Here is a 26,485-nt window from a genome sequence, read left to right as displayed (position 1 = left end):
TCCCAGGGTTTGGAGCAAAGAGACAAAAACAAATATTTTTCAGTGAATGAAGACATGAAACAAATCTTTTAGACCTTCATTTATATGTAATACCAATGATCTAATCTCAGTTAGCCAATATTAATTTTGTTTTCCCCTTATGCGGTGCATCCTTCATTCCAGGTCAGAAATTATCTTTTTTCCCCCTTTCCTCATTAACAGTTCTTTTTTAAATTCAAATTTCCCTTAACACAAATTATTTTCAGAATATGCATGAACTCTCAATTCTAAAATATCCAAATAGAATATCTGCTTTTTCTTACACATCCATAGCAAACTCCAAAATAGGAAAATTGTACAATAAATAAATGGACAAAAGTTAAATATAAGCGTAGAAAATTATATATGTATAAACCAGGTATTGCAAACTGCAGCCCTTGGACCAAATCTAGCCTGTGGACTGTGGTGGTGAAGTTTTATTGGAACACAGTCACTCTCATCATTTACGTATTGTTTTTGGCTGCTTTCTCACAAAGACAAAGTTGAACAGTTGTGATGGAGACACTGTGGTCCACAAAGCCTAAAATATTTACTATCTGTTCCTTTACAGAAAAAGTTTGCTGGCACCAGGTACAAAAGGATATTTTTTAGAGCAGGATGCAGGAAGGATTTGTGGTTTTCCCACTCCCACCTCCATGCCAGGGAAGAAAGATACCTCTAGTGAACACTTTCCGATGTCAGGTGAACCTCCAGGTAAGAAGGAAAAAGAAAATAAGGCGTGGTGTCACTGGGGAAACATGCACGCCTAAAGGAAAACTACCTACTACCAGAAAAACAGCAGGAACCACTAGAAGCTCAGTGTGAGTGAACTCGTGAGGCAAGTGTCCGAAGGAAATTGTTCTAAACTTAGATCATCGCCAGGTGTGCTACCCCTGAAAGAATTATCTGAGAGTTTGTTTCTGATGTTAAACGAGTGTTTTTTTTGTTTTGGGTTTTTTGTTTTTGTTTTTGGTGATATGGTGGTTGATGCTCAGGCCACACTGAAGTACGAAACCTGGAGATATTAGGAAGCGATGAGCAGGGAATGAAAGGTGTGAAGACAGCACACAGCTCAGTACATTTGGGCAAATTAGTTCACAAACAACTCTGGGCCTCCACTACCCTGCCTGTGAGATGGGGAGTAATACTATGTAAAAACTTAAATGAGAAAATGTCTGTGAAAGTGTTTGACATAATCCAGTAAACACATCTTTAGCTAGGCTGGATGGAACACTGTAATCTACCATGAAGGATTTTATCATAAGCATGGGTATTGCTAAATATTTGGTAATATTGGTGAATATTGATAAATAAATATGGACAGTTTACTCTCCATAAATAATTGTGATTATTCTTATAGTAAAAGTACAAAAATGGTCATATGGGGTTGCTTTCACTCAACTAGTCATAAGAGCAAGGTATTGCACTTTTTCTTACATGTGACAGGTAATTAATTACCCAGAGTTACCTCACAGATGCAACAACTCGACTTTAAAAAAATGGTACTAATATCCATGATAGCATTTCTGTGAAACTGTACTAGTATTTCCAGTTTAACCATTATTTTTATTGCTCCTCAACAACCTGGAATTACTATCAGATTCTCTCCTGATCTCCAAAGTCACATAGCAAGTCCTGGCCCTGTGGAATTAGACAAGCAAGCAGCACTACCTGCTCCACAGCCTTTCCTACTCTTCTTCGGAGATAATTTCTGACCTGGTTTGTTTGACAGTGCCTCCCCTAAAAGACCAAGGAGTTTTGCCTTTCTATAGGGAGCATGCGTTTATTAGTTCATTAAGGGCTTACTGTGTGCCAGACATTCTTCTAGGATTTGCATGCACAGTAGTGAACCTTAGTACTTCTTAAGGTTATACTTAACTGCTGTAATTAATAAAACTCCAAATATCATTGGTTTAAGCCAATGAATGTATCTTAGGTTTCTGTAAAGTCCAGTACATGGTGGGGATGATGGAGACTGCTGTACATGGCTTTCAAAAAGGTCCTGAGTTAGCAGATGAGGAGAGGATGGCCCAGGGATTTTATTGGCAATGCTGGAAGGTGCTGTTCCTCACTTCCACCCACATTCCATTATCCAGCGCTCAGTCCTGTGGCCCACCCAGGGGCAGGAATGCTCAGCAATGGTGTCTATGGCTGGAACCCTGTTTCTTGTAACAATTCTGTGCCATTCAAGGGGAGCATAAACTTAGGCCAAACCGTTGCCCATTCAGCAACACTTCCCTATGAAGGTGAGGCACCATTAACAATTACACGCATAAATATTTGAGCAAATCCAAGTTCTGAAAAAGCAAGCAGGTCAAAGAGGACATAGAAGTTCACATTTTCTGTCACAAAAGGGCTCACTGGGAAATGTTAGTAAGCTGTATCAAACACTTTAAATATAATCCACAGGTGCTTTCAAAGCGAAAGTAGAGAAGTTTACATAAATATGCACAAAATAAAGGTTAATATAGTTTTTTTCTTTTTAATGTAACTTTATTTTATCACTTTTATTAGATCATTTTGATACTTGCTTAAAACTTTCCTTTCTTGAATTTGCTACTATAATCTTGGAGGAGGATGGAAACTTGCTTGATGAACATCTGTTGTGGTGTTTAATTAATATCAATTATAAAAAAGCATTAATGACTTTTATAGTCTTGAACTGTTTGTCATGAGAGTGTATGGATCATGTTGTATTATGGAGTTTTGCCAGGGAAAAAAAACAGAAGTTTCAAACTGTCACAAGAACTTGGGGTCCTAACTGAGCAATCAGATTTGACAAAATATGTATTAGTGTAAGATCACATAATTTGGGGGCATTGAAAAGACTGTTCTCTGCAAGTCAGTTATAGTCGGTAGTGTCACAGTATCAGTGTGTCCTAAATTGTACCTGAAAGTATCTCCAGAGTTAAAGTGAGATTTTCATCTTTCCGCTGTGGGCCACTCAGTCTGAAAGGCTCTTCCTTGTAGGTCCACACATAACTTCATTGTGTAATGGTTCTGCCAGTGTTTACCTAAAATTGCGCTTGTGTCACTGTTTCTTTGATGTACCTTCTTATGTCATGTTATACCAGGTTGTGCTATGTGTCAACTACAATGATGAAAGGCAAACAGATGCCATATGTGGAAAAGAATGCTGCATTTATTGAAGGACAGTGTGCTCAACAGGAGCGACAGCGCTCCCTGAGGGTCCTTTGGAAATCCATGGGGCATATTTGGTCATCCCAGTTATTGGATGGCATTACTGTCTCTTAGTGGACAGTGCCCAGGGATTCTAGGTATCCCGTGATGTGCAGAATTGTTCTACGCAATCCAGAATTTTTCAGCAGCGCACACAGCTTGAACATGATGCTGACATTCGTGATGATGAAATACTTTTGTTACCTTGGTCTAGAACCGAATGCTGCTTTAGGCATTTACACAAAGTATATTTTGTATAATTTAGGTTCACTGACATCCTTCGGTTCTGTGATATCACAGAAATGTAACTACCATGTATATCCATGGAAGAGTGTCCTCTTTCTGGTTCCAAATTTTACAAAGACATGTTCATCATTTTGAAAAATGGTGTTCCTAACTGCAAAGCCAGTTATGTCATTTGAACCACCACTATCACTCAGCGTTGTAGCTCACCCATTTGTGTGCATTCTAATTTTTGGTAACCCTGTGGCTACATTTTATGTTTTCTTGCATGGTCATGCCTGAACTTTTATAATTGTTTTATTATAAACTACTTTGTTTTTCTCTTTTTTATTTCTAGTGAAGATTTGTTTTGTATATATATAAAAATCTGTGACTCACAGGAAACTCACAAAACCTTCATGGCATTCAGTCAGAGAGGATTGATAACCACTGTTTAGCATGACATAGATTTCCAGGGTTGCAGTGAGACCCTGATTATAATGACAGCCGCCATTTATTGATTGTTTACTATGTACTAAGCAGTGTGCTAATCACTTTACAAATATCCCCTCAATTGATTCTCACAGTACAACTTTCAGATAGGTACTGTTTTTTTAATCAATTTCATAAGTGAGCATAGAAAGGTTAATTGAGTTGACCAACACAGTTAGTAAATAATAGAGGATCATTTGAACCAAAGTGTACCCAAGCTCAAAGCCAAGGTACTTATCTTCTCCCCCCACAACTTGCTGCATTTGCTGAGGAAACTACCAAAAGCAGGTAGTAGCTGTATGTCTGCGCCATCATTGCTTCCAATCCAACAAAATCAGTCTCTTACTTTCAGGAAAGGAGAGAAGCTGCTTGAAAGAGTGTTTCTCAAACCTGAATGTACATGCCTTCCTGGGGATCTTATTAAAGTGCAGATTCTGAGTCAGTAGGTTGTTGCTTGTCTAGAGAACACTTTTTATAAAGCAAAGACCTAAAAATAAGTTTCAAATATTAATAAATCCTGGGTGTAGAAAATTGCTAATTTTTATACATTTGAAACATTAGGGAGAAAATGCAAAAAGGAAACATTTTCAATCTTTGCATAAATGAAAATTTGCATTAGTATGATGTAAAAAAATAAGAAATACTAGAAAAAATAAGAGGTTAGTTAATATAACATAGAACTGTGTGCACAACCTGGAACCTCACCAAAACTCCAAAAAATATATGTATATAATGAGGTCCAGAAATGTATAGATATTTTACATAGAAAAATGTAAATCATAAACTATTAAACTGAACCAATATACAACTGCATATATAATGAAATTATAAAATATATAACTGATTAAATTTAAATATATTAAGCATTATTTATTGAAAACAATATATTAAAACAAGTAGTTACCCATAATTTGCTCCCAGTACACTAGTTAAAATATTTATAGTTTACTCTAAAGCTAAAGTTAGATTGTGGAAAAATATGTATATTGATATATTTATGGTTATAATATAAATAAATGTTTTATAGAATAATATGAATGATTTATATTAATTTATATTCTATATTTTATAGAATAATATGATAATTTTTATTAAAATTATGAAAATGTTTGTACTCTATGACCCAAAATCCCTCCTACACTAGGCTTTTTATAGTACCAAAGGGTTGACTCTGAGAATGCAATTCACACACACTCAGAAAAGTTTAGAGCTTCCCTTGTCTAGGGCTTCATTAAGTTTAGCAATGTTTATGGAGTGCCTTCTGTGGCCTATGTATACAGCATCACGGGTGCCTAGGACACATCAGGGAGGGAGAAGACATGAAGATCTCTGCCCAGCAAGTGAGCCAGTCAATGAAAAAACAGATGCAATAAGGGTGTGTTGTAGTGCGTTACAGTGTGATCAGTGCCATGGAAAAAAGGGAAAGCAGAGACGGGCAAGGAGGGTCAGCATCTAGGGAGAGAGAGCAGGCAGATATCACCTTGGCTGATACCATACTCTGACTGCCAGGTGGAGCCACTGCGGGGTCCTGAGCAAAGGAGCAGCAAGCATAGTTAACAATCCTGAGAAAATAAAGACAACTTGTAACATACATCAGCAGGAGACATAGACTTTGAAGTTACAAACTTCATGGAAGAATATAACATCATTATTTATGATAAAATATTGGATAAAAGATAAAACCATTATTTCTGCACTAAAATTATGGGGTGTGAAAAAAGATATAACAAAAAATTGATTATGATCTTTGATTACCACCATATTAAAGTGAGAGATGATTAGTAAGGAAAAGGAGAAAGTAAACCTTCATGCACATCATAGTATATGCATATTTACCTGAGTAAGTGGCAAAACAAAGAAAAAAGAAAAGAGAAAAATCTTTAGATCTACCAATTAAGTCCTCACACTAGTATGGAGCTATGTATACAGAAGCATAGTGTAAGGTTACCATGACATATTTCTATATTCTTCTTCATATAAACTAAAGATAGACACATTCAGATCAGATACACAACAAAATTAAATTTTTCTTCAGGTCATAAAGGTTTTTCCCCTCCCTTGGACTCCTCTTTTTCACCCTTGTATTTTATAGACATAGGTAATTTAAGGTTTCTCCTAACTCTAAAAATCTACGATTCTTTGTTACTTTTACAATTAATTTAGGCTCAAATCCTTGACCTCTATTGCTTTGGTGCCCATGGCAATGCTCAAACATATCAGGAAAGACAGGAAGAAGAGCTATGTGGAATTAGCAAACTCCAAATAGATCTGCTTCTTCTCTGATTTTTAAAAGTAAAAATGCAACAGACATCTACAAGGTCAAGATCTCCTCTCTTCAGCTCTTCTCTATGAACAACTTCTTCATATACTCATCAAAAACCTTTGACCCCGCAAGAAGCCAGCAGCATTGATAATTATGTCTCAAAAACAACTCTTTATAAGGTATCCACTCTATAATGGATTCAGAGACATGAATAAAACATCTTAATTTTCAAGTATTTCTTTTTAAATTAATTTTGAAAGAAACATATCTTGTAAAGAAAGAAATTTTTTTTTTCAGGTGTGCGGCTCTTGCATAGAAAGATATAGTTTTCATGGCCTATCTTGTTAAAAATATTCTAGTACCCATCTGATGCACACTTATTTATGGATTTCAGATTAAAAGCTCTTTTTTTGCCAGTTTTCTTCACAAGCACTTATCTCGACATCCTCATTAGGTGATTTTTCTCTTTTCTTTTTTGTTGAGGCCTCGCCATGCCCTTGGTGCTTGCTTTTGTTCCACGCTGCAAAAGGAATGGTTTTAAAGGCGCTCTCTCCACCAGTCCCACCTTTTTTTTCCCTTTGTAATTAGCCTTATTTGAGGACCAGAAAAGCAAAAGACTGGAAAGAAATACAAAAACCGTTGAACAAAAGATACGATGTTCTTTACCCCAACCATATGCTGTACAGCTCATGTACAACCTGGGTCAGATGACTCGCATATATGCCTTCGAATGAAAAGAAAAAGAAAAAGCTCTGACTTACATGACAGCCGCATTGGTATAAACAGACTGGCAGTAAATGTCACAATGAAAGGAGAATAATACGTTTTACCTTCACTGCGAAAGTAATTCTCTTTGAAACCAAAGAACATCATGAAGCTGCGCGCATGCTAACAATGCTGGCAGGTAGCCTCTTGAAAAATCTTAATATTAAGATACTTGCTTAATTTGCTTTAATTGGAATGAGAGAAACACTTTTCTTTTCCAACTCTAACCGTGCTTTGTCATTTGAGCCACATGCCAAGTGGGATAGCCCAGCTCTTTTCTTTAAAATGGGTTCATTAGAAAGGTTTTGATGCAGTGATGATTAATGAAATATCTTTTCTGCCTTCTCTTTTCTCAGTTCATTAATCAAGGCCCATGTCTAAGAAAAGGGCCTACAGATTTATGCCATCCTTGTCTCTAGAAGCAGAACTCTAGCTTGCAAAGTATTAAGATTCATAAATACCAGGTGGCTTTTGTGTCTGGAATAGTGTTACTCCTCAAAAAACAGTTTTTCATGTCAATAAAATTCCTTGAGATTGACCATCGAGGATAGCTTCAATGCAGCCAATGTTACAAAATATGAGGCCTGAGGGTTCCCAAGGCACGATTTTCAAGAAACCACCCTCAGTCTTCCTCCCTAGTCTACCCCATAAAGAAAACATTTTAAGTTTATCAGAATATGGGATTTATTTTTTGTCTTCCATTTTGATTGGGCAAGATATCAATGACCCAACAGGAAACATACAGCATGCTCTTAATGGATAATTTAAGGAGAGTTCAGTAAGTGGACTGTTTACAAATGTATGAAAACGGTTTAGAAAAGGCAATAAGGTGTGTGTAGCATTGGTGAGCACTAGCAGCCCCAGGCCTGAAGTGGCAAAAAGAAGGAACCATTATCAGAGTCTAGAGAGGTAGTTGCATGACATGAATGATGGCTTTTTGAAGAGGTTTGTAGTCAACCCACAAGGCCGAGGCACAGCAGAAGCTGGAGAAACAAACACCCTTCTCTCTTTCTGCCCTCTCATTTTTTGCAGATGCCTCTCATTAGCTAAACCCAGCTGCAAACCAAACAACAGGGGAAGCTGTTGATGCCATCCTACAGACAAGCCTCCCCAGGCACAGAGCCGGTGGGCAGGAAATCAGAAGAGGCCAACGAATACATTGTTTTAAAATCCTACATAAGTGCTTCTTTCCCCAATTTTTACTGCAGGGCGAGGCATCTATTGTCCTTAAACTTTATTTTCCTTCTATGTAAAATCAATTTAATGGAACTTTTTAGAAAACAATTCTAAACACCAAGCTTGATCATCTTAATTATGTTAAAAGATCTCAAAAACTCAAAATACCTGAATAAATGTTAATGCCCTTCCCCTTCACCTCTTACTGGGTGGAAAGTGATGAATGGATATGGTCATTTCCTTCTCCTAATATTTATTGAGTATTTACCACATGCAAGGCACCAACTAAGAACCATGGAGTATCCAAAGATCAATCAAATAAGGCTCCCATAACCAGCATACTTCCCTGGATTTCCTGCATTCCTTTCTGCTTTCCTCTGTTGTGCGTGCTCAGTCACAAGGTGGGACAGATGACCCAATCCTGCCAATCAACATGTTTCTTTCATCTGGCTTGAAATAGGTTCAGGGCAGATAAATGCTCTAAGGTAAAACCAATAAGAGACTTATTTGGGACTTCTCTGCTATGTTTACCAAGATGGAGATACTCTTTTTCTCTTTCTTTTTCTTTTTCTTTTTTCTTTTTCTTTTTCTTTTTATGTATTCACTAGTTGCTTCTTATATGTTCTCCTACCTGAGATCAAATCTGCAACCTTGGTGCATTGGGACAATGCTAATACCAATTTAGCTACCCAGCCAGGGCCAGAGGTTCTCTTTCAGAAGGAACTGCCCAGTGAAATGAATGTAAAAACAAAGTCTATGAGAAGGATAAAGCAAAAGTGAGATGAGCAGAGCTGAGCCTCTGGACCCAGCCAGGCCTGGAGCCTTGTCAGTGTTCCGAGGCAATAATTTACCTTGTTTTGTTTAAGCTGTGAGTTTATCTTTTTCAGTGAAATGAGTCTTAACTAATACAGTACTCTCTAGAAACTTATATATAATAGGGAGGATATGGGTATAAGTAAAACATGAATATAAAGTTAGAAATTGCACTGTAAAAAGATAAGGAGTTCAGGTTTACTTGCAGAAGGCAATACCTGAACAATCGAGGAAATTAAGATATTTGAACAGGGCCCTAATTCACCGATAAAATGGGTACATGTTGAACTTTGGGGTTGGAGGCGCAGACAGAGGTGGCAGATGATATTTGTGTATTTGTATTTTACAAAGACAGAAAGGTGAGTAGTGCAGTAGAGAACATGTTTTGGTTTATTATTAGTGAGAATATGAACAATTTGAAATATATATGATGCCAAAAACGTACAGTAAATTACTCAACAGTGGCTTATCTTTTGCTAGTAGGGCTATGAATCATTTGTCATCTTTGTTCATTTCTATTTTCCAAAATGCATTTTAGTGATAAGGAGAAAATATAATTTTTAAATAATAGTGACAGATGCCACAATCTATCATAAAAGGAGAGAAGTGTCACAATGTCAAGTTTTGAAAATGTTAACACGTTAAGTCCATTTAGTTTTGAATTCTTTGAAGACTAACAATGCATTTATTGGTCAGCAACAGATTTAAAAGCATTCCCACAAGTTCAATGGCAGAATTAGCTCAGCCCATGGCAGCTCTAGGCTTTATGCAACTTAACATGTTTTTACAGGTTGCCCAAGATCAATGTATGTGTCAGAGAACTTGTTATAACACTTTTCTGTAGCTCCAGGAAACTAGATTTTTGTACACCATTTTATCAAAGACAGTCCCAAACTCAAGCATGAAGCTAACAAAACCATGTGACCCGAGAATTATGAAAAGCGGTGATGCTACATCAATAACCCCTAGTTATTGAGCATTTCCTTTACATGAGCAAGAAACTGACTTTATTTGAACAAAACTGAGCACTGCTAAATGTGAAATACCAGCCTCCTTCCATTTAAACTGACAAAACAAAATCAAAAAATTTTTTAAAATTAACTAAGACATAGCCCTGGCTGGCGTAGCTCAGTGGATTGAGCGCGGGCTGCGAACCAAAGTATCGCAGGTTCGATTCCCAGTCAGGGTGCATGCCTGGGTTGCAGGCCATGACCCCCAGCAACTGCACATGGACGTTTCTCTCTCTCTCTTTCTCCCTCCCTTCCCTCTCTAAAAATAAATAAATAAATAAATAAATAAAATCTTTTTTTTGTTTGTTTCTTAAAGTTTAATATTCAGGTATACCCTATGAAACGTATACTGATACACATGTATACTGATACACTGTATACATATGCATTAAGCATATGCCCAAGAAAAACTCTTGCACGTGCAGAGTAAGAAGCATATACAAGAAAATTTGCAGTAGCACTCAAATGATTTGCAAAGGCCTAGAATCAAATGTGCATTTATAAAAGAGTGAATGAACACACAATGCCACATTAACACGAGATTCTAAATGAATACACTAAAGTGACCTGCAACGATATGGTTAAATACTAGCAATGTAGTTTTTTTAAATTTTATTTTAATCGTTGTTCAAATACAGTTTTCTCCTTTTTACTCCCAATCCAGCCCCCCTCCCACCCCTTCCCACTTCCCTCCCATTACCACTCTCCCCTTAGTTTTTGACCATGTGTCTTTTAAGTTTGTTCCCGTGAACCCTTCCCAATGTCCCCTGAAATTCCCTCTACTCTCTTCTGTGGGCACTGTCAGCCTGTCCTCTATTTCAGTGTCTTTAGTTATATTTTGCTTGTTTCTTTGTTTTGTTGTTTAGGCCCCTGTTAAAGGTGAGATCATATGGTATTTGTCTTTCACTGCCTGGCTTGTTTTGCTTAGCATAATGCTTTCCAGCTCCATCCAAGCTGTTGCAAAGGGTAGGAGCTCCTTTTTTTCTGCTGCATAGAATTCCATTGTGTAAATGTACCATAGTTTTTCGATCCATTCATTTAAAAAAATTAACTAAGATATTATAAAGACTACTCCCAATTTTGACTCTGGACAAGTTGACAATTTCCTCTGTCACTTCCAGCAACTATAGAAAAGACCTCCAATATCACTCAGATGTTTTAAATACCATTATTTTACAATTATCTTGAAGGGGTTATAATCAGAATTTGGATAACAAATTTTTGGCATCCTCTCTCCCCAATCAGCTTTAACCTTTTCAATGAATTTCTTTGTTCTCTTGTTTTATGTGCTATTCATTAGTTTTTTATATAGCTGGGAGGTATGGTAAAGAATGGAGAGGAGGGATTATAGTTCTCAGGATATAAAACTTAAAGACTATTTTATGTGGCATGATAAAAATGCTTTCTCTAGTTAAACTTTCTATTTACTGCTGATTTCACATATTGTTTTGTTATTAGAGTCTCCTCCCCTTATGGTGGTTCCAAAATGAAATATAATTTGCTGTAATTCTTTCTACAAAATTTCTAAGCATGTACTTGTAAGTTATACAGGTATATATGAACCTAATTTTTAATGAATAGAATTTACTCATTTTAACTTTGAGTGGACTGAAGAGTTAATTTCATTATGCTATTGAAAAACAACTCACAGTTTTAAGAACCATGCTACTACATGACTAGGAAAAAAAATCAATGGGAAAATCATGTCCAGAAACAAACCCAGGTTACACCGAAGAAATTAATAGCATTTTAAATCAGCAGGCAAAAGAAAAACTACTAAATAACTAGTTTTGAGACAATCGTCTATCTACTTGGAAAAAATTATATCTTTATTTTACACCATTAACAAAAACAAATTTCAGGGAAATAAATATTTAAATCTATTTTTAACTGTTAATTGTTATAGAAGACAATATAGTACAGCAGTTTTATAATCTTACTACCAGGTAGATGATTAAAAACTTTGCTAATAAATGTAGAAACTGAAGGAAAATTTGTAAAACCTAACTACATACAATTTCAGTGCTTTTGTAAACTGAGAGATACCATACACAAAGGTATGATATTTGAATTAATAGATTGGAAGAAAATATTTTGAACCCTTAGCTAAGACAAAGGACTAATATCCTTAATATAGAAATTGTTCCTACAAATCAATAATGAGAAAAGCAAACAACCCAATTAAAAGTGGCCCCAGAGGAGATAAAAGTAGGTGTTAAATACATATAAAGATGTGAATCACACTAATAAAGAAATGCTCAGTAAAACAACAATGACATGCAGTGGCAAACATTTAGAAGCTTAATAACAGGGTTTTAGCAAGGATGCAGAGAAATGGGCGATGCTATTCACTGTTGGGAAAAGTATAAATTGGTATAACCTTTAAGAAAAGACATCATGACAGTATCAATATTTTAGATACACATAGTCTTTGACCCAGCAGGAGAGGTCTATTCTATGGAAATACTGGCATGAGTGTGCAATGGTATCTGTAAATGAATGATTATTTAATCATGTTTGAAATAGCAAAAAAAAAGTCAGTACTAATTTTTACGGTTATTAAAGGGCACTAGAAAAATAAATTATAGTGTATCTACATGTTTCAGTCATCTATTACTATATAACAAATCACCCAAAACTTTATTGCTTAACACAACATAATGTATTATCTCTCACAATTCTGTGGGGTGGGCATATAGGTGGTTCTTCTGATCTATGTGGTTTGGACCAGCCAATCGCTTCCTACAACAGCTGGTTGCTGGTCCAGCCTGGAAGTTTCAAAAGGCTTCACTCAGGTTTGGTATCTCCATGTTCCTCACACGGCCTCTCTCTCTTCATGGGCTCACCAGGGCCTCCACAAAGCATGGTGGTCTCGTGGTCGTCAGGCTTCTTACATGGCAGAGAGTTTTCAAGAGACAACATTCTGAGAGGACAAGTCCCACTTCGCAAATACCTATAAAGCTTCTGCTGTCCCATTGGTGAAAGCTAGTCACATGGCCAAGCCCACTGTCAGAGGGGGAAGGAACTACACAAAGGCATGCGTACCACATGGTCCTTTAGGGGCTGGCAGTGTAATAGTCTCTCGCACCTGCAACAAAAAATGAAACAGCCATTGAAAAAAAGGAAATGGATCCCTTTTGTATTTCTTGAGAGAAAACTGTCCAGTGTTTTTAAGAGAGAGAGGAAAAAAAACAAGTTAAAAACAGCATTCTTTGACTGATCGCATTTGTTTTACAAAGAAAATTTTTACATTACATGTATATATTATACATATGTGTATGTGAATACACATACACATCGATACATAGATAAAGAGAGAGACAAAGAGGGAGATCTAAAATGATACACTGTAATACACTCTATACTGTTGTCATTGGTAATTACTGTGAAAAGGATTGGGATGGAAAATTTTTTTTATTGTTTTTCTTTATTTTGAACCACAGTTTTAATTTTCTCTTTTGTATTCGTTAAATTTATCACTAGCATGTGTTACCTCTATAGATTTTTTAGAAAGGAAAAGTATTCGGAAATCTCCTTAGGTTCATCATACAGACCTATAAACAGTTTCAATTAAGCAAACGTTGAGTGTGTTTTCACAAAACACTGTGTTGGGCGGGGGGGGGAGACAGGTATGAAAAATAATACGAGGACGTGAATATGTGAGGACAATCTATTGTAATGACTTTTTTTAAACAGATTTAAAGCATGAAAAGTTACCTTCATAATTTCTTTCTTTTCTAAATGTGACTTGTCCTAGGCAAAATGCAAGTGTGTTTTCAGTAGTAGTTAAAATTTAATCTGTTTTGCCACACACACACACAAAATGTCTACCAGGTGAATTTTAAATTTCTCCTTTGTTAACTGGATAGTAACCAGAATGGAATGATGATGATCATGATCATGATGATGATATAATGCATAGTACACGTCAAGCCCTATTATTAAGCATATCACGTGTAGAACAACCCTCTAAGTTGTCTGCTACTAAAATCTGTATTTGCAGTTCAGGAAACTGACACCCTAGATCACATAACATGTAGTGTGGGAGCTGAGATACGACCTCACGCAGTCCAGGTTCTGAGATCCTGTTATACTGCTTCTCCACAGGAATAATACTGGCTCATCTCTGTGTGTGTACAAACATCCTTAAAGAATTAGAATCCTTATCCATTATTATTTGGGGTACAACTAGCAGAAGTTAAGTATACATCTATGCCCATGATTTTGACTTTGCCATCACACTTTTTTAGACATCTATTCAGGACATCTAGCTTGCTTCTAGAGCCACGTATCAGCCTCTCTGTGCCATCTGAATTATCTGTGCCAGGCAGAATCTGATCTACCAATATTCTAATGCTGAAATTAGAGAGCTCAAACAACAGCTGATTGCACACCATGAGATCCACTAAAATCTGACAGCAGGTGTACTCACCAATTTTGACCATAATGACGGCAATAAGGAGACTTTCTGCTAAAGGACAAGAGAGCAGATATCTGGCATCAGGCACTGGAAAAAAAGCAAGACAATTTTAAACAAGTACCACATGTGGTGACTCATTAGATGTTGAGAGCTAATAAGAGGTTGAAGATTTTTAGCTTAGCACTGATGCTGCGGACAGCAGGATATCCTAACATCTAGAAATTGAGAATGAATCAGGAGGTGGTGATAAATCCTGTGTTGATGCCTGGGGTGTGGAACTGTTATATTTTTAGGATAAAGGCAGAGATGTAAAAATCCAAGAGAGTGCCAGAGTGAAGCAAATATGTCGAGAGATCTGTATGCTTGTATATTCACTCATTCGCTAAGCAAGCATGATGTGATGAGTAGCATCCTTGCTTTTAAAATACAGAAGTTCAGAAGAAAGACATGAATTTTCTCTGAAGGAGCTGATAATCTAACAGAAGAAACAATTAACCAGATCAAGATTATGAAGTGCGATGAGTGTTGGGACACCAAAAATAGGGATACTGTGAGAGCCGTGGTCTATAGAAGCGAAGAAATTCCAGTGGAGGTGCAGGCCCAGGACGAGAAGGAGTAATGTGAGTAGGGAGGGAAGTCTCATAGGACATGAGTACGTAAGAAGGTCAGAGATGGCAAGTGCTGGGGGTGACTGACTAGTCAGGATAGAGAAGTGGTCAGGGGCCATTTTTAAAAAAATATTTTATTTTTTTAGAGAGGAAAGAAAGGAGAAACAGAAGGAGAGAAATATCTGTGTGGTTGCCTCCTACATGTCCCTGCACCAGGGAACCTGGCCCACTACCCAGGCATATGCCCTGAATGGGAATCGAACTGGCGACGCTTTGGTTTGTAGGCTGGTGCCCAATCCACTAAGCCACACCAGTCAGGGCAATGTTTATACTCTATACAAGAGCATCTCTATTCTTACAGACATGAAAGTTTTTTAATAGCCACTCTTTTTAAAAAATCAGTCAGCTAACTAATATTTATATGTTGAGAAACTGCTATGTGTTATGCAGTGGACAAGATAAAGTCCCTGCCATCAAAGCACTTACTTATTAGTGGAGGGGTTCAGACAACAAACCCATAGAAGAGTGAATAGAAATAAATACCTGTTGGTTTCTAAGGAAAGAGGTGAAGTAAGGGACTAGGGGAGAGAGTGAGCCAAGGAACAGGGGACACTCTGACTCTCATGGTAAAGGATGACCTCTCTTGTGGAAGAAGTATTGGAATTGAAGTCCAAACAATGAGAAAGGAGAAGGCATATGCAGGCTTTGGGAAAGCATTCCAAGCAGAAAAATCAGCAAATAGATTGAACTGGAAACAAGGAAATATGTGTCAAAGCCCAGAAATTAGTCCAGTGTGACCAAAGAGAGGGAGTAAAGGAGGTTTCAGGGATATGATGTCAGATAGGTGAATAGCAGAGAAATTCAGTACAGCCTTAAAGGAAAAGTGACCAGCCCTGGCTGGTGTGGCTCAGTGGACTCAGTGTTGGTTGGCCTGTGAACCAAAGGGTTGCCTGTTTGGTTCCCAATCAGGGCACACGACTGGGTTATGGACCTAGGTCCCCAGTAGGGGGCTCATCAGAGACAACCACATATTGATGTTTCTCTCCCTGTTTTTCTCTTTCCCTTCCCCTCTCTTTGAAAATAAAGAAATAAAATCTTTTAAAAAGTGACCAGAGGGCAAGTTTGGTCCAAAATAACCCCAGTTACCACTATTTAACCCAGTTTAATTATTAGCAATGCCCTGCCTACCTTCTTAAAACATAGAAGATAACAAGGAGCTTAGGTTGTGCAATTCAGATAAAAGCCATTGGGAACTTTGGGACAAGGGAAGGTCAGGATCTGGTTCACGCTTTAGAAAAGTTGTTCTGGCTGCAATTTAGAGAAGTTCTGTGAAGGGGAAGACTAGGACAGAGAGTCCAATCAGGAGCCTCACACTTCCAGTTTATTGTGCTTAAGGCCCTGATACCCAAAGAACTTCTTGGCTTTCTTATGGTATTGCAGAATGATGGAAATTGCAAAGAATCTTGAAGTTTACACTGTCAATACCCCTCCATTGTGTAACAATGCCTTCTACAATAGTTGAATCTTACAACTAACCTTACTGAAATTGAAACAAAAGTTGACTTTTAAATAGAATACTATCATTGAATAAAGAACCAGGAAACTTAGAATAAAAAGAACATAGTGTTTGGAGCAAGACAGCCAGGTATGAGTCTTGACCCTTTAGGAAGTTTGTGACCTTAAGCAAATTATTTAACCTCTTTGAGCCTTTGATTTGCCATTTGGAAAATAGAAATAATAATAACCACATGGCTGCCATTAAGTATTAAAAATAAGGTATGTAAAGCACTGCCTGGTGAATAATATTTTAATACTGTAAAAAGGAATTTAAACAATAAAGATTTTTCAGTGATGTTTTAAAATGCCAATTGTACCTGACAACGTGATTCTCAAATTGTTGCAGACATCATTTTTTTCAGTTCACTTTGAATCTCTGTTTAAAACAACACAATCTCTCCTCAAAGTAATGGACACATTGATACACACAGTGAAATTGTACAGACCTTATTAGCTGGGCACGTGGAAACAATTTTTGCAAAACTCTTGGTGGGCCCTTTAAAATGGAAACTGAGCTGGAAGTCTCAGAACTATAATTCCGTCAAAGGCCCACTCTCAATATTGCAACTTTCTTGGCAAGTTGACTTAAATCTTGCCCCCTCTGGCTACCTAAGCAACCTGACCTTACTAAGCACGTGATTAAGTTATAAGTGACTATCAGACACAGAAAAGGGAAGCAGTGTAATACTAAGGAAAGAAGAAAATTATCAAAGGTCTCCAGCAATCACTACAGCAGTGTTTTCCTGTACTGACTTTTGTCTTAAAAAATCAGGACAAATCAGCCCTGGCTAGCATAGCTCAGTGGATTGAGCATGGGCTGGGAACCAAAGTGTCCCAGGTTTGATTCCCAGCCAGGGTACACACCTGGGTTGCAGGCCATGACCCCCAGCAACTGCACATTGATGTTTCTCTCTCTCTCTCTATCTCCCTCCCTTCCCTCTCTAAAAATAAATAAATAAAAATCTTTAAAAAAAAATCAGGACAAATCTGACCGTTTCTGAAATATACATCACATTGTCCCCTTTATTCTGGGTGACCCAAATCTCCGTGATTTATTATTTTTGCTAAGAGACCAGGACCACAAACACTTGTCATCCGAAGGAACAACCTTTCTCAGAAATCTTGAGTTGCATGTAGCTGGAGTAGATATGAAAGGAATATCCATCAAGCCATCACAGGCACTTGCCTTAGTTTTCTAGAGCTGCTGTAAACTAGTACCACAGACCGAGTGGCTTAAACAACAGAAGTTTGTCTCACAGTGCCAGAGGACAGAAGTCCAAGATCAAAGTATTGACAAGGTTGGTTCCTCCTGAAGGCTGTGAAAGGGTGTTTGTTCCATGCCGCTCTCCCAGCTTCTACTAGTCTGCTGACAATTTGTAGCATTTCTTGGCTTATGAATGTATCTCCTCAATCTTCACGTTCACAGGGCTTTCCCACTGTATGTGTGTCTGTCTCCGGACATGGCATTTTTCTTACAAGGACGCCAGTCATACTGGGGTAGAAGCCTAACCTTCTCCAGTGTGACCCTATCTTACCATAACAAATCATCTCTGTCATGACCCTGTTCCCAAATAACGTCACTTGCTGAGGTACTAGAGTGAGAACTTCAGCATACTAATTCTAGGGAGATATGATTCAATCCACAGCAATACTGATTTTTTTTACATTTATTTATGCCCTGCCCACCCCCCCCAAAGATTCCATTTGCACTTTTCTAGGTCAGAAAAAAGTGCAAGTGGACTTCTTAAACTTAATAAAGAATATATACAAACAAATCTATAGCTAATCTTATGTCTAATGGTGAAAAACTTTTTTTTCAGAAAAAAGTGCAAGTGGACTTCTTAAACTTAATAAAGAATATATACAAACAAATCTATAGCTAATCTTATGTCTAATTATTAAAAACTTGAAGGTTTCCTGTTAAGATCACGTATAAGATAAAAATGTTCCCCCTCATCACTCCTTTTAAACATTGTACTGGAAGTTCAGTCAGTGCAGTAAGATAATTTTTAAAAGGCATACATGTTGGGAAGTAAGAAATAAAACTGACATCATCGTCTGTGTAGAAACCCCCCCAAAACCCACCTTCGAACTGCATGATTACAGAAAAGTTGCAGAATACAAAGTTAGTATGCAAAAGTCAGTCACTTTCCTACAGGCCAGCAATGAGCAAGGGGAATTTTTGAAATTTAAAACACAATACCGTTTACATCAGTACCCTCAACATGGAATACCTAGGTATAAATCTAACAAAATATGTGCAATATATATTGAGGAAAACTATAAGACTCTGCTGAACAAACTTCTCCTTATACGTTTGTCCAAACCCATAGAACGTGGACAAGTAATAGTGGGCAACAATGTAAACTGTGGACTTTGCATGATTATGATGTGCCAATGAATGTCATCAACTGTAAAACATGTACCACTCTGGCATGGGGATGCTGACAATGGGGAGTCTGTACATGTTGGGGGAGCAGTAGTACGTAGGAAATCTGTGTACCTTCCCCAAATTTTGCTCTGAACCTTAAACGGTTCTAAAAAAATTGTCTTAATTTTTTTTTAAAGATTTTATTTATTTATTTTTAGAGAGGGAAGGGAGGGAGGGAGGGAGAGAGAGAGAGAGAGAGAGAGAGAGAGAGAGAGAGAGATCAATGTGCGGTTGCTGGGGGTTATGGCCTGCAACCCAGGAATGTGCCCTGGCTGGGAATCGAACCTGGGACACTTTGGTTCCCAGCCCGCGCTCAATCCACTGAGCTACGCCAGCCAGGGCTTAATTTTTTAAAAAATGTGACTCTTTAAAAGAACTTAGAGCTATTTAAGTCATTCTTTCTTAAAAGATATTTCCTTTGAAAATATCATCCCTCGTAAAAAACATATACAGCATTATGAAAAGGCATTAACGATGGAGAAGAATCTCGTGCAGACCTCCCCACAGGCCCGCCCCTGCCACCACTTGTTCTCAAAGCTGACATCTGAGTCTCAGGGGTAATCAAGAACATGGATTTCATTCTGAAAATCTCCACTGCTCAGTTGGAACAACTGTTTGTGTTTATAAGGCACACTGGTATGATGAAGATTACATTTATTTTAGATGAATCTGGGGGCTGCCATTGTCGTACTAAAAGTCTGAAGATGAAATTACCAATTTAAACAGTTCACGTTAGAAGCAAAGCCTGCTGTTTGCTGTGGCAGACGCTGTCAGTGGTCTGCCCATATCTACAGGATTCGTCCTGCCGACAGCACCTGCCTCTCGGCCAGAGGGCTTTCTGTAGGCCTGCGTGGAAGTGCTGGGGCATTAAACCACTGGAAGGAACCCTCAGCCAATGGCAGATGGGAGTTTGTAAATGAATGTTCAGCCGCCACACAATGTGATTGGGGTAACTCTTGAGAATGTCTACGTGGATTCCCAACATTCTCCAGGTGGACTAATTTTCAGTTGCCTCTTCTTGTTACTTGATTTGCAAGGTGCCCTTCATTCACTGCCTTCCCTTCTCTCTCACTTCCCTACTTCCTCAGGGTTTCCTGGTTTCATCTCCTAAATAAACTACTTACATACTGATCTGCTTCTGGGATAGCCCAATCCAAGACCATTCTCTTCTCAATAGTTACATTCTTCTTCCTTTCTTATTAGCACGACTTCAGTTGTCCTGCAGTTCTTTGTCTCCTCCCCATGTCATGGGCTTCAAGGGAGTTTGGCCCGTCCCTGCCAAGGAAAGGGTTTCCGGTTGGTCTAGATTGAGTGTGGTGTTCCTGTTGTAGCATGAACTGTTGCCTCAGTTAAGACCAATTAGACATGGAGGAAAGCCAGCTAGGGGACTTTAGAGAAATAGGAAGAGCCAGTTTATTTTCTGCCCCTGGATTTTGTCATGTCTAGAGGAGATGCTGGACCTGGCGTAGCCCTCTTGCACCAATAGTGGAGGGGTTGAGAAGCCAGAGCCGACACAGGGGAAGACTGAGTCATGAGATCCCCCAAGTAGCAGAGTCGGAGCTCTAACTATATTATATCTGAGGCTGCCTTGACTTTGGAATGCTTGTTTTGTGAAAGAATTCTTATTGTTTAAGGCAGTTGACTCAGTGATTTTTGGTATTCTAGGAAGAAAGCAACTGCCTGGATAAAAGACCCTGTAATACTCTGACTTCTGTCATCCTTAGTTCATAGTCCCCAAGAAAACTCCTCACGGGCTGCGTAAGTCTTCAGTGGAATTGGACCTCAGTTGCCCACAGCAGTGATCTGCTTATTAGCTCACCCTGTACTGGCTGATTTCCCTTCCTTGTGTCATTTTTGCCTCCTTTACGGTGCAAGGGCTTCCGGGGATCACCACCCAAATAAGCTACTTACACTCAAGTTCCTGTCCCAACGTCTGTTCTGAGGAAGCCCAACCCAAGCCCGTTTAAGTTAAAATAATTTCGATTAAACCCTATCTACCAGTTAGTAGTATAGTATTTCTCTTTTATCTTTTATTTTTTATTTTTAAATTTTATTTTAATCGTTGTTCAAATACAGTTTTCTGTCCTTTACTCCCATCCTAGCCCACCCTCCCATCCTTCCCCACCTCCCTCCCATTTCCATACCCCCTTAGTTTTGGTCCACATGTCCTTTATACTTGTTCCTGTAAACCCTTTCCTTTTTCCCCTGAAATTCTCTCCCCTTTTCCCTCTGGTCCCTATCAGCCTGTTTTCTATTTCAGTGTCTTTGGTTATATTTTGCTTGCTTGTTTGTTTTGTTGTTTAGGATCCTGTTAAAGGTGAGATCATATGGTATTTGTCTTTCACTACCTGGCTTATTTCGCTTAGCACAATGCTTTCCAGTTCTATCCATGCTGTTCTTACAAATTGCATAGAAAACTTGTCATTCCAGACTACAGTGTCTATATGCCTTAGCAGATTTCTACCCAGACTATACTACAGTAGAGTTGGACTATGACAGTAGAGCATTACCTTGACTAACACGGTCCCATATCTGTGCTTAAGTGTCATTCTCTGTCACATCAACATGACAGCACTAAGTGTTTATCTTGGATAAGTGGTTCCTTGTCCTTTGATAATACACCCTGAGTCCAGCATTCTGCTTACTACTATTTTCAGCTCCATTGAGGGAAACTTACGACATCTCAGAATTCCCAGAGATTTTCAAACTGTGTTCCATTTGTTCTATTAGGCACTCAATCTGTCTTGTCCATTTGAACTGTATTCACCAGGGGATACATTTAGATGGCCATTGTATTTGTTTTCTTCCCTTTTACACTCTCTAGCTGGCCATTTCCTTTTTTAACCTGAATTATTGTGTTGTTATCCCCCATCCACCCTGCCTCTCACATCTTTCATTTAAAATCCATCAGAGATGGGTAACTTAATATAAATCCTTATCTTTTCTTAATACTGTAAGCTGTCATTTTGTCAAGTTAGAGGATAATAGCTAATATTTATGTAGTGCTTCATAGTGCTTTATAAAGCACTGTCAGAAGTGCTTTACCTGAGTTATTTATTCTTCACGTCAACTTGGTGTTGCACATACTATTGTTATCTCCGTTTTACAAGATTGGATTATCATGCATTTTAATTGCTACATTTTCAATTTCACAGAACCTCAGGGCTAGAAACAACCTTGAAAGTTCATGTAGGTGACCTTTTCTTCATAAATAGAGATGTTTTCAAGCGCTCCTAGCATCATTATAGACCCAAACTTTTGAAATAGTTTACAGATGCTATGGACATATAATTATATTCCACCCCCACCTGCAAATTCATATGTTGAATCCTTAACAGCTAACTAATGTAACGGTATTTTGGAGGTGGGACCTTTGGTAGGTAATTAGGTTTTGGTAAGATTATGAGGGTGGGGCTCTCATGATGGGATTGCTGCAGCTAAAAGAAGAGACCGGAGAGCTTGTTTGTGCTCTCTCTCCACCAGATAGCAGCACAGCAAGAAGATGGTCATCTGCAGGCCAGGAAGAGAGGTCTCACCAGAAACCAAATTGACTGGCACCTTGATTTTGGACTCCCAGGCCTCCAGGACCATGAGAAATAAATGCTTGTTGTCTACTGCCTTGGTTCAGAAGTGACACATATCCATCACTTCTACTCACAAACCATCAGTCTAAACTTGTCACTTGGGGACAACCCAACTACAAGAAAGTCTGGGAAATGTGAGGCGCACAGAAAATATTAGTACATTTGAAAAGTTCCAGCTCTTCAAAACAGCTGTACAATGACTCATTTTGTAAAGAGTCTTTTGTGAGTGATCACTCCAAATATGTCTTTTTTAAGTAAAGATATGTTTATGTTGGCTACTCTTGTATAATCATTGGTATGCTAAAGTCAGCATACACTGGTGCAGGAAGCTGATTTTGCGTACCTCTTCCCAACTCCCAAGTTCATGTTAGGTTATCCCAACTTCATGTTAGGTTATATCAAAGTGGTAGCTTGAATTTGGCCACAGAAAGTAGCAAATGCTGCAAATCAGAACTTTTTGTTTTTCAGAGCCAGTTGTTAAACATTTACAAGGATACCACCATACACAGTTGGCAGTTAAAATGGTTGTTTGTTCCAGGAAATCAGATGGTAACATAGTATTTAAATGATTGAGTTATGAAATTTTGAAACCAAATTATCCTTTTGTGCATGCAGACATGAAGCCATAAGCACATGCTTATGGCTCACTATGCTGCACAGTAAAGATTTGCAAGAAGGGTCAGGAAACCAAAGGTCTATTCTAGATTCTACTATTAATAATTCATGAGTCCTTAGCCAAGTCACTCAATCTCTCTCAGGCAGTTTTTCAAATGCAAAATAAAGAAATTGCACCAGCTGACCTCTCAGGTCCTCACCTGTTCTAACATTCAGGATGCAAGGCCCAGAATGAGTCAGGTGATGATTCTCATACCCTGCCTTAGACTGAAGCTACTGAAAATCACCTGCTTGTTTCAAGGGAAGAATATCATAACTTATTTCTAGATGATTCTGTTAGGATTTATGTTTGTTCTGTAAGAAGTATGTGGGTTTAGCACGTAAACATGTATGGAAGAATGGTGGTAATCTTGTAAAATAGTGAAAGATTCACAATGGAAGAAATTCTCATTGTTATATAAATACATGCTATATTTAAGTGGGAACTACATGGACATGAAAAGATCCCTACAAATCGCCAATGGTGGTCAGTTTGTGGGGGAAGGGAGCTAAGGCAAGAGACAGAGATGGCAAGGGGAACTTTTATTTACTTTTTAAAAATATGTTTCTGTACAGTTTCAATTTTTATAATGAAAATGTGCTAGTCTTATAATTTAAAAAACCTAATGAAGAAAATTAATCTAGGGGTGGCCTACACAGCTAGTTATAAGACATCCTGAATTTCATGCATAAACCATGGACTGTTTCTGGGTCTCACTTTTATTTAAAAGATGGGAAGATTTTGTAGCTAAAGATTGACATGAAGGTCATGTGCTCAGTCAACAGACAACAGCTTCCTTGGTTCACATGGGCACTGCTTGACTTTGCTTCATTAGATATGAAGGAAATAGGGATATACAATTATTCTTGCCTAAGTTTAGCAGAAATGCCCTAAAAGGGACACAGTGCATTTCATTACCATTTTTGGTTTGTAACTCTTCAGGCAAAGGGTGTAAGAACAAAGTAATCTGAATCAAATCGTGGACAAGAATTTGACCCAGATCGAATTATAAAGCAAATACTAGCTGAGACTGTACTAATTGTGCAATCATTTTTTATTAACATAGGCACAAAAGGATAAGAATAGAAACTGACACTTTTACTGTCCCACCCCTTTGTGCCCCCAAAAGAAAAGATTTTACAAAAAGTGTGTTTTGATGGTATCAAACATGGTAGGAAGAGCCTCTTCCTTTAGTAGTTTCCTGTTTGTCAGCTTTCTATCTAGGTGTCAGGTTTAAATTTGGAACATGCAAGATGCAGTGAGTTTGTCTCAGGCAAAAGAAGAAACAAAGGGGAAGAAACAAAACTTCAGGTTACTGGTCTGAAAACCAAATAATTTAATATATGAAGTAATGGTATTGTCTCTAGTGATAAAAGCTATTGTGCTATCAATGGAGTTAATTTGCATTGTGCTAATGAGTGCCATAAATAAATACAACTCTAATTGTTTATGAATTGTTAGACTGTGATTTAAAGTTTGTACTCAGGAAATGCTGACCTTGGAAGATTGTAAAAGTGATAATGAAAAGTGATAGATTACAAAAAGGGATAAGTCAAAAGTGAAATAGCAAGAAAAAATTAATGGAAAATCTCTGATGAGAATAATAAGAAATGAAAGGATATTCTATACAAAACAAAAATACAATAGCACTGATTGGTATAAGGATTCACTGGTACTAAAATTAAGTTTCTTCTTAGCTAAAACATAGAAGAGATGGAAGCCCTATCTTGTACCCATCCCAGACCAAGATTTAAAATCTTCTATCACCTTAGAAGATATTGTTATGGTTCTTTCCAGTCAATTCCTCTTTGCCAGCCACTCCTTTACCCCCTACCCTAATAGCTTAATTTGCATGTGCTTCAACTAAATACAAATGAAATCATATAGTATGTGATCTTTTTCATCTAGCTTCTTTCATTGTCAAATGACATTTGCACTGTGTCTATCTTGAAATCATAGTGAATGAAGCTGCGATGAGCATTCTGTAAAAAGTCTTTTGGTGGATATGTGTTATCATCTGGGTATAGGTCACCGAATATAGTTCCCTGTTGATCATAAAGGAGAAGGTTTTCTCAAACTAAAATGGTGAGGCAGAGACTGGATGGCGAGGCAGACCATCCCATCCACAAAGGGAAGGAACAGAAGGTGTGCAGGAATCACAGGTCCGCAGAAGTTCGGAAATCCACTCAGGCACGTGCCACCAATCCCTTCATTTTGCCCAGTTCTGCCTCCTGTGAATGAATTATTCTGGCTCTTGGCTTTGGCTTATGAGTCCGTTGGATCTTCCCTCTGAATCTTTATTTGTCTTACATTAAAAATAAATACCTGTTTGCAGGAAGGTAGACTTCTTCCCACTTCCTGCCCATAGAAATAATTATGTACTATCTCTGTCTCTTTCATTCCAAAGTTTTGATTCCTTTAAAAACTTTGTGGGTTTCTTAAATCAATTTATAATAAACTCCAATAAATAAAGTCATACCCGCATTTCTTTCTGAGACACGTTCTATATCGGGGCCACGTGTCAGGCTGCCATGGGACAACACCTTTAAAATTTTTAAAAGTCTTATTTTTTTTAATGGAGAGGGCCTATAAAAGTCTTCTTGAATCTTTGTAAGATCCTAACAATGGGTCTTAAAGGTCCGTGAGTTATTTACCCTGAAGCCATGTTCTACTGATGGCTCTGGATCTCATCTTGCTATCTGTTACTTTGAAAATCTTTTACTGAGAGACACTGGCGGGTGGAAAATAGTCTTATTTTCAAGCCTAGCAAGTCCTACATATATTATAATTCCTCTAAAGTTGAATCAAAAACTTAACAGCTTCTTCTTTATTTCATCTTCCTTCTTGTAGTTTATCATAATCAGGAGAATAAGCAGTTGGTCCTTTCTTGCTCTTTTTGTCTGGAAATCTCCACAGCCAAGCCCATGAGTGTTCTAAGCACCTTTTCTATTTTCCAAGTCGCCGTAGGCAACTGTATGTCACTATATAACAGGATCCTTTTTTCCCATCTTCAATAACTCTTCCCTGATTATTATAAGAACCATCGGCCATGGCCTTCTGAGGCCCTTTGAGCCTACACTTACAATATTCTTGGAGCCCTACCAGTGTCCACCCACTGCCCAGTTGCAAAGCCAATGTCACGTATTTAAAATTTTTGTTACAAAGCACTGCCTTTCCAGGCACCATTTGCTGGACAAGAAATTACACCAAAATATAATGGCTTCAAACAGTAGCCATTTAATTCTACCTCATTATTTTGTGGGTCAGGAATTTGGGCAGGGCTCAGCAGAG

Source organism: Phyllostomus discolor, chromosome 7, assembly GCF_004126475.2.
Source record: "Phyllostomus discolor isolate MPI-MPIP mPhyDis1 chromosome 7, mPhyDis1.pri.v3, whole genome shotgun sequence".
Lineage (NCBI taxonomy): Eukaryota > Metazoa > Chordata > Mammalia > Chiroptera > Phyllostomidae > Phyllostomus > Phyllostomus discolor.
Note: the sequence above shows the minus strand (reverse complement) of the source record.